This window comes from Uranotaenia lowii, chromosome 2, assembly GCF_029784155.1.
Source record: "Uranotaenia lowii strain MFRU-FL chromosome 2, ASM2978415v1, whole genome shotgun sequence".
NCBI classification, from domain to species: Eukaryota; Metazoa; Arthropoda; class Insecta; order Diptera; family Culicidae; genus Uranotaenia; species Uranotaenia lowii.
In genome coordinates this window covers 69,521,608-69,535,185 of record NC_073692.1, presented here as the reverse complement: position 1 = coordinate 69,535,185, position 13,578 = coordinate 69,521,608, and the positions used below count along the sequence as shown (strand labels likewise).

The window sequence follows — 13,578 nt, the reverse complement described above, 5'->3', positions numbered from 1 at the left end:
TTTAAATCATGTTCACAATTTTTTTCAAGTGTTACAGATATCAATTGTGTTACTACAGCTCACAAAATCCACGTTTCTATAATTTGAAAGTGTTCTGAGGGCATTCAATTATGTAGCTCCCTTGTCACAGTAAATTTAGTATGTTGTTTTCAGGCGTTTTACAGTCAGTAATAAATGCATCTTCAAGTGTAATATAAATTTTTGCTAAACATTTATCATACTGGTTCATAGAGGATAGTTTATAATTGCCCATGTTTTTCAAAACACGGGGAATTATGAACACTTGTTGTTATGCTTTGTTCTATTTTCTAAACTTATCTGTAATGTTTAAAATACCAATAACCGTCAAGATCTTAAAAATAAACCGTTATATATAACATTATCAGTTTCTAAAATCTGTAAATATGAGATTGTATGGACAAGATTCCTTGTTCCTTCGTGAATACAAAAATTATCCATGACTAATTAGGGGAATATTTTTAAAGACCACAAATCGTATCTAGACGCAGTGTTTAGATTCCTTAAGCAATGTAACATCATAACAAATATTACGTGACAAGAATCTTAACAGTGTTCATTACTGCCCCATAATAACCTGAATAATTATGAACAGAAATAAGAATAAAAAAGAATGATCTTTGTTTATGTTATGATAACTTTAGTTAACCCTACCATTTTCCGAAGAACTTGTCTTCTGTTTAAGCTTAGTTTTAAAAATATTTTCTTTAGAACTCAGAAAAGATTTTTTATACATTAAAAAAAGTCAATGTTTGCAAAAAAATCTTATTCAATTTTTGAATCGTTATTATAATTGTATTTTATGCAATTCAGTGCTAAAAAGTTAACTTTTAGCCACTGAAAACATTATAAATTGGCATTAAAACTGTCAGCTGGCCCAGTTCTACAGAACAAACCAAAATGAAGTTGATTTTCAGTACAAAATATTCAATTTTCCCATACAAAACTAAAAGTTCAAATTTACTCATGTAAACGTAACATAAAAATTTTGCAAAAAAATCATGGATGAGTTTTGAACCAAGACGAAGCTTTTTAGACCCAGGTTTTGAGAAATTCAAAAATGACCCCAAATCGACTCAGTCTAATGTGGCATAGTCATTGACTTGTTCTTATTTGAAAGATGCACTTCTTGTAGGTCAATTAATGGATTTTCAAAGGATTTTTTACAAATTTTTATAAAATTGTGTATGCCTTTCGTTGCAAAACTCGATTTTTTCAGCACTCGACGTAATTGTCAAACTCGACAAGCCCCGTTGGATAAATTAACCTAGGTCAGGAAAATAGAAATTTTCCTGCAGCATTTTTTACTTTTCGACAGGAAAATGAGCACTTTTTGAAAATATTTGTAATCGTTCATGATAAAAATTCGTGCCGGAACCTAAGTTTTTTTTACATTAAGCTAAGGAATTTCAGTTTAGAAATGAATATAGAAAAAACTGTAAAAGGATTTCAAAATTAAATAAATTACAATAAAATCAAAAGTATCGTAAATCAATAAAAATTAGAAACATTTATTTTTCATTTTCAAAGCGTAGTCAAATTAAATTTTGCAGTTTAAATTGATTGATACTCAAATTAAACTACCTATACCAACTTTTTTTTAAAAAAATCTGAACTTCAGGACTTATGGATTTTGAAGTCAAAATAACATTTTGATACATTGAAATTGCAAATTTTGAAAGAAGTTTAAAAAAAACAATGTATTTTTTTAGTAACCATAAAAAGTTTAAAAAACTTTATCTAAATTCGCTATTGCATACGACTCCATATTTGGTTTCGATCTTTTTTGTAAATATTTTTAGCATAATTCAGCACTGTCAAACATTGCAAAGTGTGTTTATAATTTAAGAAAAACTGATTTCGTACATTATTTTTATGAAATTATTTTATCGTCTATATCGATGAAATGTTATATTCTTTGAGAAAGAATATTTTAAGAATTGAAAGCTTATAGACGGATAGAAGACTAGAAAAAGATGAATGATGTTAAAAATGAGCGGAAGGGTAATTTTAGTTTGAAAAATTTTTCATCTTATTTCATCTCTTTGTTTCTCAACATCATTCATCCTATTCCAATCCTCCATCCGTCCACAAATCCTTAAACTCTTAAAATATTCTCTCTCAAAGAACACAACATTTCACCGATATAGCCGATAAAACAATTTCATAAAAATAAATTTACGATGATTAACTCTTCATTTTAATAGTACATTATTAAAATTATTGAAAAACGGATCTTTTTTTTGGCAATAAATATATTTCCATAAAAAAAAAAAATCCTAACGTTTTCAATTTTCATTCAGTAGAGGATTAGCTTTGTTATGCAGAAAAATGTGAAAAAGCAAAAGTTAAATTTTCAACATATATTTTTATGTTTAGTCAATTTCTCGGGGTAAAGTTTTGAAAATTAAATAGCTGCTCCGGTAAATAATAGAGCTAGAACGTATTTTGTAATGCTTGCTTGGAAACACCTGTATCAGGAAATCAAATCTTATAAATTCCTTCAAACACATGCTAAGATAAAACTTATTTTAAATATTACCTAGCTGAAGTTGGCACTTATCTTTGAAAATGTAAAAAAAAATCCTTTTGCTTGTAATGAAATAACATAAGAAATAAACAGTTTTGTTGTAATAGAAAAAAAAAAGATTCCTTTTGCAACTTTGTTGAAGACTTCATTTTTTTTACTTATGCTTTTAAAAAAATATTTGATTTATTTGAGTAAAACAATATAAAAAAATTCCCCTAAATTCGTCAATATAAGTCAAATTAGCTCTTAACCCCCCGGGCAAACGGAAGAACGAAAATTTGGTTGACTTGTGCTGAAATAAGCTAAACATAATCAATATTATTGGAATAATTTTGTTATTTTGACATAGGTCTTTTTTAACATTCAAATTCTAGGGTTTTTTTTTCTTAAATGCGTCACTCAAAACACAAATATGTATATTATGAGGAAAGTACCATGCAATCTTGAATTATTTCAAGAATCTTGAAGAATTTGTCTTCTATTGACATAAACACGCCATTATGAAAAAAGGAAAAAAAATCACTTATTTTTTCTATTTTTTTTTCAATTTTCGTCACGGATCAGGATCGAAATCAGTTCAATCGAAATTTTCGCAAATTTTCAAAGGATCTCAACATATTCCAGCTTTAAAAAGTATAATTTGAAATTTTGTGGATAAATTATGACCAGTGATCGAAAAAAGATAATTTTCCAAACAGTGCGTTTGATATAAGATGGTTTCCTATTTAACTAAGCGAATTTTCAGCGATGTCAAATTTATTATTAGGCCAGAACAAATATCACTTTCTTATTTTGTCACCCCCCCCCCCCCCCCCCCTCTCCCTTCGACATTTCCGAAAAACCCGAAGGGGGAAACAAATAAAGTTTGAAGTATTTTAGGGAAATTTCGGAAAATTTATAAAATATCAGAAAGATTACACGAGCAAAAAACAAATTGTGGAAGTTGAGAGTTTTAAAACCTTTTGTATCCTTGAATTTTTCGACAAAAAATTACTTGAATTATGGTTTTTGTGCAATGATATAGTATGTAATTTTATTGCATGCAAGCTACCACGCAATTTATTCCCATTTATTAGTTTTTTGCATTATTTTTTATTGTACCCCCCCTTGCGAAGATCCAACTCCGAGTGACAAAAGAAGGATTTGAAATTTGTTCCGGCTTTATTAAGCTACAAAAACACCGTGCCGTGCATACAGATGATTGTCTTTCTACATTTCCATTTCATGCTAAATTTTAGTTTAATTTGCTTGCTTTTATATGATTGATAGTTTTTTTTTTAACAATTGTAATGATGTACGATACTTTAACAAATTCTAAGAGACTTTTTGAATTTATCGTCTCATTCTTCGAGGCAGTTTTGAACTCTAGGTTCCGATAAATTAGTGATTTTTTTTAAATTTAGATGTAGTTGAAGAGAAATCAGAGAGTGTTTAAAAATTTCCAAACTTTCGATGTTCTTTTTACACATTTTTGAACTGTTGAATTCTGACTTGGAAATTGAAGTTAGAATTTTGGTTTGAATCCCTGATCTTAGAACCAAAACTGAATTTCGGTTTCCTTTCGTTAATTTTCCCGGTTTTGGGTCTGAATTCTCGGTTTTTTCCCGGTTCGATTTCCAATTCCCGGTTTTCCCGGTTCTGTGCCCACCCTGCAAAAACCCATGTGAAAATCTTAGTGCGGCTATAGTCACCCAATAATGCGTAAAATATGTGCTAAATATTGGCGTACTGTTTAAACACAAATTCGAGAAAATAAAAAAAGATTACTTGTGTTTTCCTACTTACAAATGCACATGGTTACTATTACTAAACATTGCTGTCATAGAAAAATGAGATAAATTGGAGTGCGGCTTTAGAAAGTGGCATGGCCGGATTAGGCCATCGTAGTCCCGGGGTAATTTTCTGGGGGGAGGGGGGGGGGGCTAGCTTATTCCCATGTTACCAATAAATGAAGCTTAAGAATAGACCAAATCAGTAAATAAAGACAAACTACATTTCAAGCTTATTAGAGTTTTCTGGATGATTTTGTACGCAAAAATTTCTTCTTTCATACAAATTCCCATCAACCAAATCATCTCAAATTTTTCACTGATGCTTGGTGACCCGAAGGACATCGAAAAAACATATGGGAGCAAAAAGTCATTTTTTTTGCAGTTTTCTAGTGGTCATAGTAGATATATTGAGTAGATTAGGACTAAAAAGGATTTTTCTTCATTGAAATAGTAAACAAATTTACAAATCTCACAGCACAATATATAGGTACCAAAAACCTGTAACCACAATGTATACCTATTTATAAAGTTCAGTTTCTCGTAAGATGGAGGAAATAAATAAGAACACAGTTTTGAAACTATTCGAACAAAAAAAAAATCTAAACATTCTAGTTCAAAGCATTTTATGTGTACGAAAATATTTGGAATAAAAACTGTGATGTTTAGTAAGCAAACATAACATTCTAATCAGGTGAAGCTCCACGATTGTCAGGAATTCAAACCTAATCCATATGTTTGTATCGTTTCACTTTCGTCGTATTCCATTACGTAGGTTGATGATGAATAGAGGTTCACACACATCACGTTTCATAAACGTATGAGAATTCATGAGAATTTCCAGCACAAGTCTGCGACTATACATTCATACATACATATAGGTAAATGGATGCGGGCAAGGTTATTTAGACACAAAATATCGCCGTTAATAATTCATGAAACGCAAATTGAAAATTGAAACCAATCGAGACGAAAATGTTAAAGATAATTTGAAATTTGATTAGTTTGTACAACTGGCTGCTGCTATGAGTCATGATTCGAAATATAACATTGACATACCTACTGACCCCAGACAACTTGGCCCCACACGTTATGTGACATGTGATACGATGGAAGTGCATAGGAACAGGGTCGACAGTATCCAAAAGTTGTGATAAACTTTACTCAAAAAAGAGGTTGCAAAATTTCAATGAAGATCGGAGCTAACTTTGTGCCGAAAATGCGCTGACATGTGCATTGCGCCAAAGATGATATAATTGCTCTCTCGTCTCTGGCATACATAGTAGAGATCTCGGACAAAATGATGCAGAACCATTACATTCAAACATTCAAGCGAAACAAGAAAACAAATATTTAAGTGATTTTCATCCTATTGGATAATTCATCCCAGAAACAAGAAAATAAAAAAAAAATGCCGAAGTGAGAATCGAATTCACAACACCATTTTTATATCGTCATGCCAATACGATCTCTTAACCAGTACCAGTACTACCTGAGCCGGAAGAGGAGGAAGAGGAATAATTGTCATAGTCGTTCTGCCACGGCCAATCACCAAAAACGCACAGAGTTGGCTTTCTGATATTTCGGGAGAGTTCTTTGTCATGTGAAAGGAGTGCGGATGGGAATGGATTCCTATTGAATGGGTATTGGAAATGAGAAACTGTGTTATTGGTTTTCTACTGTTTTTTTTTTTGTTTGAAACAAGGAATGCCGCTTTACTACAGACGTACAGCATTGATCGACCGGATCAATCCATTCAAGTCTGGCTGCTTGGCGTTGTAGCGATCACAAATCTTATCAGCACCAATGGCATTCACAGCGCCAATAACGTTGAAATATCGAGAACTCATGATTGGAGTAAAGGCTTAATTTTGGTTGTGCAGTAAGGTTTTTTTTTACACAGATATACGTACCGCGTAAAAAAACCGTGTTGATTCCCGAAAACCGTGTAAAAAAACCGTGCTAATTCCCGAAAACCGTGTAAAAAAACCGTGTTGATTCCCGAAAACCGTGTAAAAAAGACCATTCAAATTCTGCAGCTCTAAAGTTTTGACACTTAAGACCTGAGACCTGAGACCTGAGACTTGAGACTTGATACATTAGATTTGAGAATGTAGACTAGAGACATGAGATCTGAGACTTGAGACTTTAGACATGACACCTGAGACCTGAAGCCAGGGACCTGAGATCTGAGACATGAGACCTGAGACCTGTAGAATGAGACCAAAGACATGGGACATTAGACTTGAGACTTAAGACATGACACCTGAAACCTAAGACCTGAGACTTGAGACCTGAGACCTGAGAGAGACATGAGACATAAGAGATGACACCTGAGGCATGAGACAAGAGCCATGAAACATTAGACCAGAGACATGAGACTTTAGACCTGAGACAAGCTACTAGGGTTAGTACCGCGAGAAATTAGTTTTGCTCCGATTTCAACTTGCGACCCATCTAACGAAAGGGTGTCACTTGTAGGTGACGAAAAATAGTGTCGCTAGTTCGCTAGTACAAGTTACTAGATTTAGTACCGGAAGAAATTAGTTTAGCTCCGAAGTCAAGTGAAGTCAAGTGAAAGGGCTTCACTTGCACGTTGAAATGTCGAGAACTCATTATTGGAGTAAAGGCTTAATTTTGGGTGTATGTACATATCTTAATTTGTGTGAACTTTCTTCGACACAATTCGGATATGATTCTTTTTAGAGATCTTACATAAGAATGTTATCTTGGTATCCCCTCTGTTGAAAACAAACCCTGAAACCAAATTGTAAATTTTTGAAGAATTTTCTGTTCTTTTAATAAAATTATAGCAAACCATCTAAAAATTGGTTAACACCCATCAATAAATATCAACGTATACCGCAGTTCTTGATGCATGTAAGTTTATTTTTCTTTCGCTGACGAATGTCAAAAATTAAAATTATAATGAAATCATTAAGAAAATAGTGTTAAGGATGATAATGTATCGAAATGTAATAAAAGTGCTATGAAACAAATATAGATAGACTATGCTAAGAAATAGTAAACTTAAAAGAAATAATTTAAAAATATTCAGTTCCGTAGATAATTGTATTACGATGGACACCTTCTCTTAAACTTTTCCAATTACGGATTCAAACCGTTTATCAATTTCGATTGTACAAAAGTTACCTTCCTCGAAATCATTAATCATAATTAAATCTGTAAACTGCATTTTCCATTTTTGCTCTTCAGGGAACTATTAATCATTTATGGTGCCGGAACCGAAAACCTAAAATGTATGTAGGTTCATTGCAGTTTGGCTGTATGTATGCAAAACGTGACTTCAATTGCGCTTATCTTGCACCGAGAGAGGGCGAAGAGAGGGTGTGTGCTGTGTCTTTGGATCATCGTGCAATGTTCTACAGCTAAAACTAGCGATGGGGCTGACCTCTACAAAGTTGAGTCTCCCGGTACTACAGCAAAAAAACACATGCACACTGATAGAACTCAACCTGTGTTTTGTGAAAGTGGATTTGAATTTCAATAATACAGCTGTATACAACAAAGTGTTTCTGTTTGCCGTTAATAAGTGGTTACGATTTGCCTCTTAAAGTTCAGAGTGCATATAAATACCAGAATGAAAAAGACTTATTCCCAGAAGTGCGTGTGTCATTCGCATTTCTTTCTAGCTTTTAAGAATAGGAGTAGTAGGACATATTCGTATCGAAAAAAACCCAGATAAAAAACAACGGTGTCAACTGAGCTATTCGTCCTGAAAACTTTTCGGCCAAGAATAGACACTACGCTAAGTTCAGCGACGTTAGAATATTAAAAAATTACCGCACCATCTTAATACTTTTTCACGTTGTACAACATTCAGATCATCACTGTGGAACAGCATTTTCGGTGTCTATGTTTCAATTACTGATTTTTGAAGATTTTAGCGTTCTGGATTCAAAACATTCATCAGATTTTTTCTATAACCTATAGTTTTTGGCGATATGAGGTGTGGAAATTTTCAAATTGGTCAGTTTTGGGTAAAATCAATCTTTGATAACTGATAAACCTACATAAACTAAAAACTGATATTGAATTTATTTATTATCCTTTATTCAATCAAGGAATCTTATCTCGCCTAGTATCGTTTCAGAGATACAGCGCTTTAAAAAAATTGAATTCTACATTTTTTTTGAGAAATTTGTGAAGATTACAACTTTTTCTAACATCATTCAAAAAAGTAACTGAATATTTGAAGTTAAAGACTCATTGATCTTTGTTAAAGACTGCGAAGCGATTTGATCAACCGTGTGCAGCGTTCTCAAACGTTTCCGTGAAATGCATACTATCGATCGGCAGATTCATACAAAGCGTCATAGTGGAATTAAGGATCGGAAACTGTATTTGAAGGTGTTGAGAACGATCAAGGCAAACACAGGATAGTCGGACTACGACATTGCCAAGAAATTCAACGCCGACCGGTGCACCGTCAGAAGGATTCATCTACGCGAAGGAATACGATCCTATCAGACCAGTAAGCAACCAAACCGGACATTGAAGCAGAATTTAGTAGCCAAAGGACGTGCCCGGAAGTTATACAAGAAGATTCCAACGAAGTTCGACGGATGCATCCTCATGGATGACGAAACGTACGTGAAGATGGATTTTGGGCAGCTTCCTGGCCAAAAATTTTAGAAAGCCACTGCAGTGGTGCACTGCACTGGTCATGGTGATGTCCCCGGCAAGTTCAAATTCGTTTTTGCTGATAAGTTTGCAAGAAAGTGTTTGATCTGGCGAGGTATTGTCTGCTGCGGACGAAAAACCCCGGATTTTGTGAAAAACAAGACCATGGACTCCGAAATGTACAAAACGGAGTGACTGAGAAACGTTTTTTTTTCGTACATTAGATCTCACAAAGGACCAGTAAAGTTTTCGCCAGATTTGGCAAGCTGCCACTACAGCAAAGAAGTACTATAGTAGTATCGGGCCAACGGGTGGATTTGGTCGAAAAGAACATCAACCCACCCAACTGCCCTCAATTCCGCCCTATCGAAAAATTTTGGGTAATTGCCAAGCAGAAGATGAAGAAGAATGGTAGGACGACTCGGGATGGAGCAGAGATGAAGAGATTGTGGAACAAAATGGCCGCTGAGGTCAACGAATAGGGTTTTTTTTTTTAGTTGATCACCCAGGTGGTAAGCCTTTTTTACGGATTGCATTCCAAGGCACGGCGAGCGACCGAGTCCCCCCAGTATGCTACTCTGGGTCCAAGGGTGCAATTGGACGACTCATGATACTAAGTACCCCTACGCCATAAAGTCCACCTGGGGCCTCTGGCCATGATTCCCACCCGGACCTGCAACGAAGGCTATACCCGAGATGGGAGACCAAGTCCGCGCTTAAGCGCTCATCGGCAACTCCAGTTCGAGTCAAACTCTAGCATATATACCCTGCCTCTCGTTACGATTCAAGACTAAGGACCTCTCCTCTAGCGACTCGAGATCCGGCCTTTACTAGCAACTCGAGACTAGCTTGGTTCCCACGAAAATCGTGCTCTCCGCCTCTGTTCGAGACACTGCAAGAGACCAATGACCTCTCCTCTAACGACTCGAGATCTTGGCTCCGCTTGGCTTGGCTCGAGGCCCTCTCCTCTTTGCCCGTCCGTGTGCCGATCGAGAGCAGCTTATCCTGGACACACGCCTGTCACAGCACACGTCCGGGGCTTTACGAAAGACTACTCGGATGATTCCCGGCGAAGAATTCATCCTACACGGACTCAGGTGACTCACCCGCCGACGACGTGAAGTCACCCTACCCGAGAGTATTTCGCGGCGTAAATACTCTTCCCCCTACGAGTTCGACTGCGAAGAAGGTATAGTCTTATCCCCGCAGCTTCCCTCGTAGGGGACGCGTTTTACTCAGATACTCCGCGGCGGTGGAGGTATCCTACACAACGATCGCGACTTACATAAACAGCTCGGCATACGCAGAAGGTAGAGCCTTATCTTTGTATGCTTTACTGCTAGGATCGGACGCACACTACTCGAATGCCCCTCGCCGAAAGGGCATTCTACTCCGACCGTGGTCCGGTCTTCCTCCTCCCTTTTTGGCTGGCAACCCTAGGGTTTTTGCCCGCCGTGTGCCGAATCGAGAGCAGCTTATCCTAGACTCGCGCCTGTCACAGCACACGTACGGGTCTTAGACGCTTTCATTTTAAGTACAAAACATTTTTATTTCGTTTACATAGCTCCGAGATAGATCCGTTTTAATGCGTCCAGATTTGTAGTGATCCATGCTTTAAATTAAATCCCTTGAACAAGCTTCCGTTTTTACTTCGGGTGAATTGAGTAAACATAAAGAAAACCTTACTTTTACGCTTTCGTCCTATAAACTCTGCCATTCGTTCATAGCCATTTGATGAGCAATTGCAAAATACCTACTCATGATATGCGATAAAACGTGCAGAAATGGCACCATGTATTGCTCCTTTTTGCCCTTTCATCGGCGAGTTCGTTGCCCTGGAATTGAACGGGAAGCGTGATCTTATATAGCTTTAAACTTAATGTAGTCAGTCTTTTCCGTATTTATAAAACGAAGAATTTTCCCGAACGTAACGGGCCGGGAAAATCCTGGTTAGCCGGTAAAATTTATGAAACAACAAGAATTATTCAACAAAATTCAATTAGTAAAAAATCTGAAAATTTTTCGTCATCCAAACATAACAGCTAGTTTGAAATAGTTTTGTAGGCTTTCGAAACCCATTCGCGATTATGTTGATAAAAGTTCCTAAACAACATTTAATAGAGATACCAAGAGTTTTTTGATGAGCCGTTTTTACCGAGTTTATATAAATCGACAAATTCATTGGCTTTGCAAAGCAGCTCATTGGGATGTTTTAATTTCATCCTACTGTTAAATAGCTTTCAAACTAGCAGTAGAATCGAAAAAAAAATAAAAATATTTTGAATTTATTTTTCATTCAATATCGAATATCTTTTCTGGGGTACAAGTTAGGTTTGTGGTTTTTTCTCATGAAATGTACTTCAAGAATAAAGGAATATTTAAATTCCACAGTTTTTTTTTATTTTTCTGTACATCTCTAGTGATTTTTTAATGGAAAATTTTAATTTCCCAAACAAACAAGTAAAGCTTAGTTCTTTTAGAAATGGACAGTTACGAATCCGTTTATCTCAAAAACCTTTCGTTTGATCTAAATAATTTTTACGAAGGAAATGAAGGTAATCTTATGATAATTGATGAAAAATTTTGAAAAAAAATTTTATCGTTTTTTTTGCAAGAATAAATTCTACTTTATTCTTGATACCCTTCGGCCAGCGCACACTTTTTTCAGTCATGATAATGATCAGTTTTTTTAAACTAATACTTCGTTCAATCTGTATTTTAGGTGGCTACATCCCCTTGCATCAATTTTTGATACTTTTCGGACCAATAATTCTCTTTTAAAAGAAACTGAGGGTAATTTAATGGATACAGCTGTTTCGAAATAAACAAATTTGATTATTTTTGAGCCACTTTTTGAGCGTTTTTTATGGAATTCCTGCTGGCAAAATCTGGCAATAACGAAGTGAGGAGATTGAACTTAAAGTATAATCGGTTAGTATAGATCGTAGGTTGCGAAGGGTACATAAAAGATTACTCTTTTTAGACTTTTGAAAACAGTGAAAACCATAGTTTTCGTTTTGAAAATTGTTGTTTTTTTTTCCACAGGAGCAGAATTTTGGCAAATCATTATATTTTATACAAAATAACCAGCAAATACATTCTTAAATATACTCGGGACCTTGCCACGAGCAGACGTGGTATGGGATTCAAACGCTGGAATTTGTTTAAAATAGGGTATTTCATAAATTTTGTCGTTCATCAGAAATCATCTGTCCCATAGCCTCGGAACCAGATATATTATAGCTTACGAGCTGTGGATCTAGCAAAAATTTGTTGTTTGAGGCTTGAGGTTAGGTTTGAATGACTCATTAAAAGGCAACACTTTCAGCTTATCAGAGAAATTTTTTTTTTGGAATTATCAGCGATCTATCCTGAGTTTTTTGCTGATTGAAAATTAAAATGCTGGTATGAGACTTGACTTCCCTGATGACCCTTAGCCGAAGTTGCCAATCATATGCTTCACACCAATGATTGATTTGAACTTTGTGGACAATTTTGACCGTATTTGCATACTTTTCCACCACTCACACACAGTAATTCTTCGAAAAATCAACGGTTTTGTCAGCTATCAATTTGATAATGATGGATTTTGAATGAAACTGTGCAAAATTATTTTTCCTCTTTCTCTTGCATCGTAAATATTATGAATTATGAAAAAATAAGTCTGTTAGTAATTTTCACAGGCAACAAAATGCTGTCAAAATTTTGAATGTCTTTTTACCAGTAAACGAGCCATAAGCAAAAGAAAGTGTCACATTTCTAAAAGAACTAACCTTTATTTGGAACAAATATCAATTTACGCAATCAATGTCACTATCGTTATATGTTTTGGAAAAGGTAGAATGAAGAAATCGTTACGGTGTTAATAGGTTAGAAAAATAATTTTAAGGTGTTGAAAGTTAAATACATAGTTTAAAGGCTTACCGGTCAATCGTATTCCGTTGCGCTTCAACCTTTGCTGCTAATCATTGATCCGGGCTTTCGATTCGTCTCGATAATATCAATCACTACCTTGTTGTTTTTTCACTCACACCAGCACCCAAAACACCCGTTTTATACCACGTTCCAGTTCCAGACGATGCAAGTGCGTAGGCTTACTCTGTACTGAGAGCTGTACCTATGTGTGCACTTCGTTGCAAAAACGTGACTTCAATGGAACTTATCTGTCGCGGTTATTATTGCTGCTGCTGCTCAGAGGAACACACTAAATGCAACGATTTGCGACTGTACTTCACTGCTGCTGGGGTAAACCACTACTAACTAAACCGCACAGATTTGTTGCAATGCGATAGGTATCACTATTATAGCTGAGAGATGCACTCAAATGCAATGCAATACTAGCATTCTGTTGACTTACGTAGATTAGCCAGATGCTATAACTATTGACCTAGCTAGAAGCGATCGCTTGATTCGAAACAATCCTTTTGGATTTTTAGTTTGAAAACACTTTGGAAACTCGAAAATTGTACTTCACTTATGTATTTTAGATGAAGCTAAACTTCAGTCAGCTTGTTATTTGATAGCTCTAACCACTTTGCGTCATTCAAGCTGATTTGCATACACACTTTTGTTTTATTTGCTCTTGTTGCAGCATCACGGAATTTAAATTTTCACTAT

At 35.4% G+C, this 13,578-nt stretch overlaps 2 protein-coding genes across 10 annotated transcripts in view; both read right to left on the bottom strand.

Moving 5' to 3' along the window:
* LOC129742207 (protein timeless) overlaps window positions 1–13,569 on the bottom strand; it is a 50,133-nt gene extending 36,564 nt beyond the window's left edge. For all 9 annotated transcript variants that reach the window (XM_055734070.1, XM_055734069.1, XM_055734073.1 and 6 more), the window contains exon 1: window positions 12,886–13,569. The gene's annotated coding sequence lies outside the window, so the exon portion shown is untranslated. The remainder of the gene's footprint in view (window positions 1–12,885) is intronic.
* LOC129742209 (uncharacterized) overlaps window positions 1–13,578 on the bottom strand; it is a 172,975-nt gene that overhangs the window by 134,218 nt on the left and 25,179 nt on the right. The window lies entirely within an intron of this gene.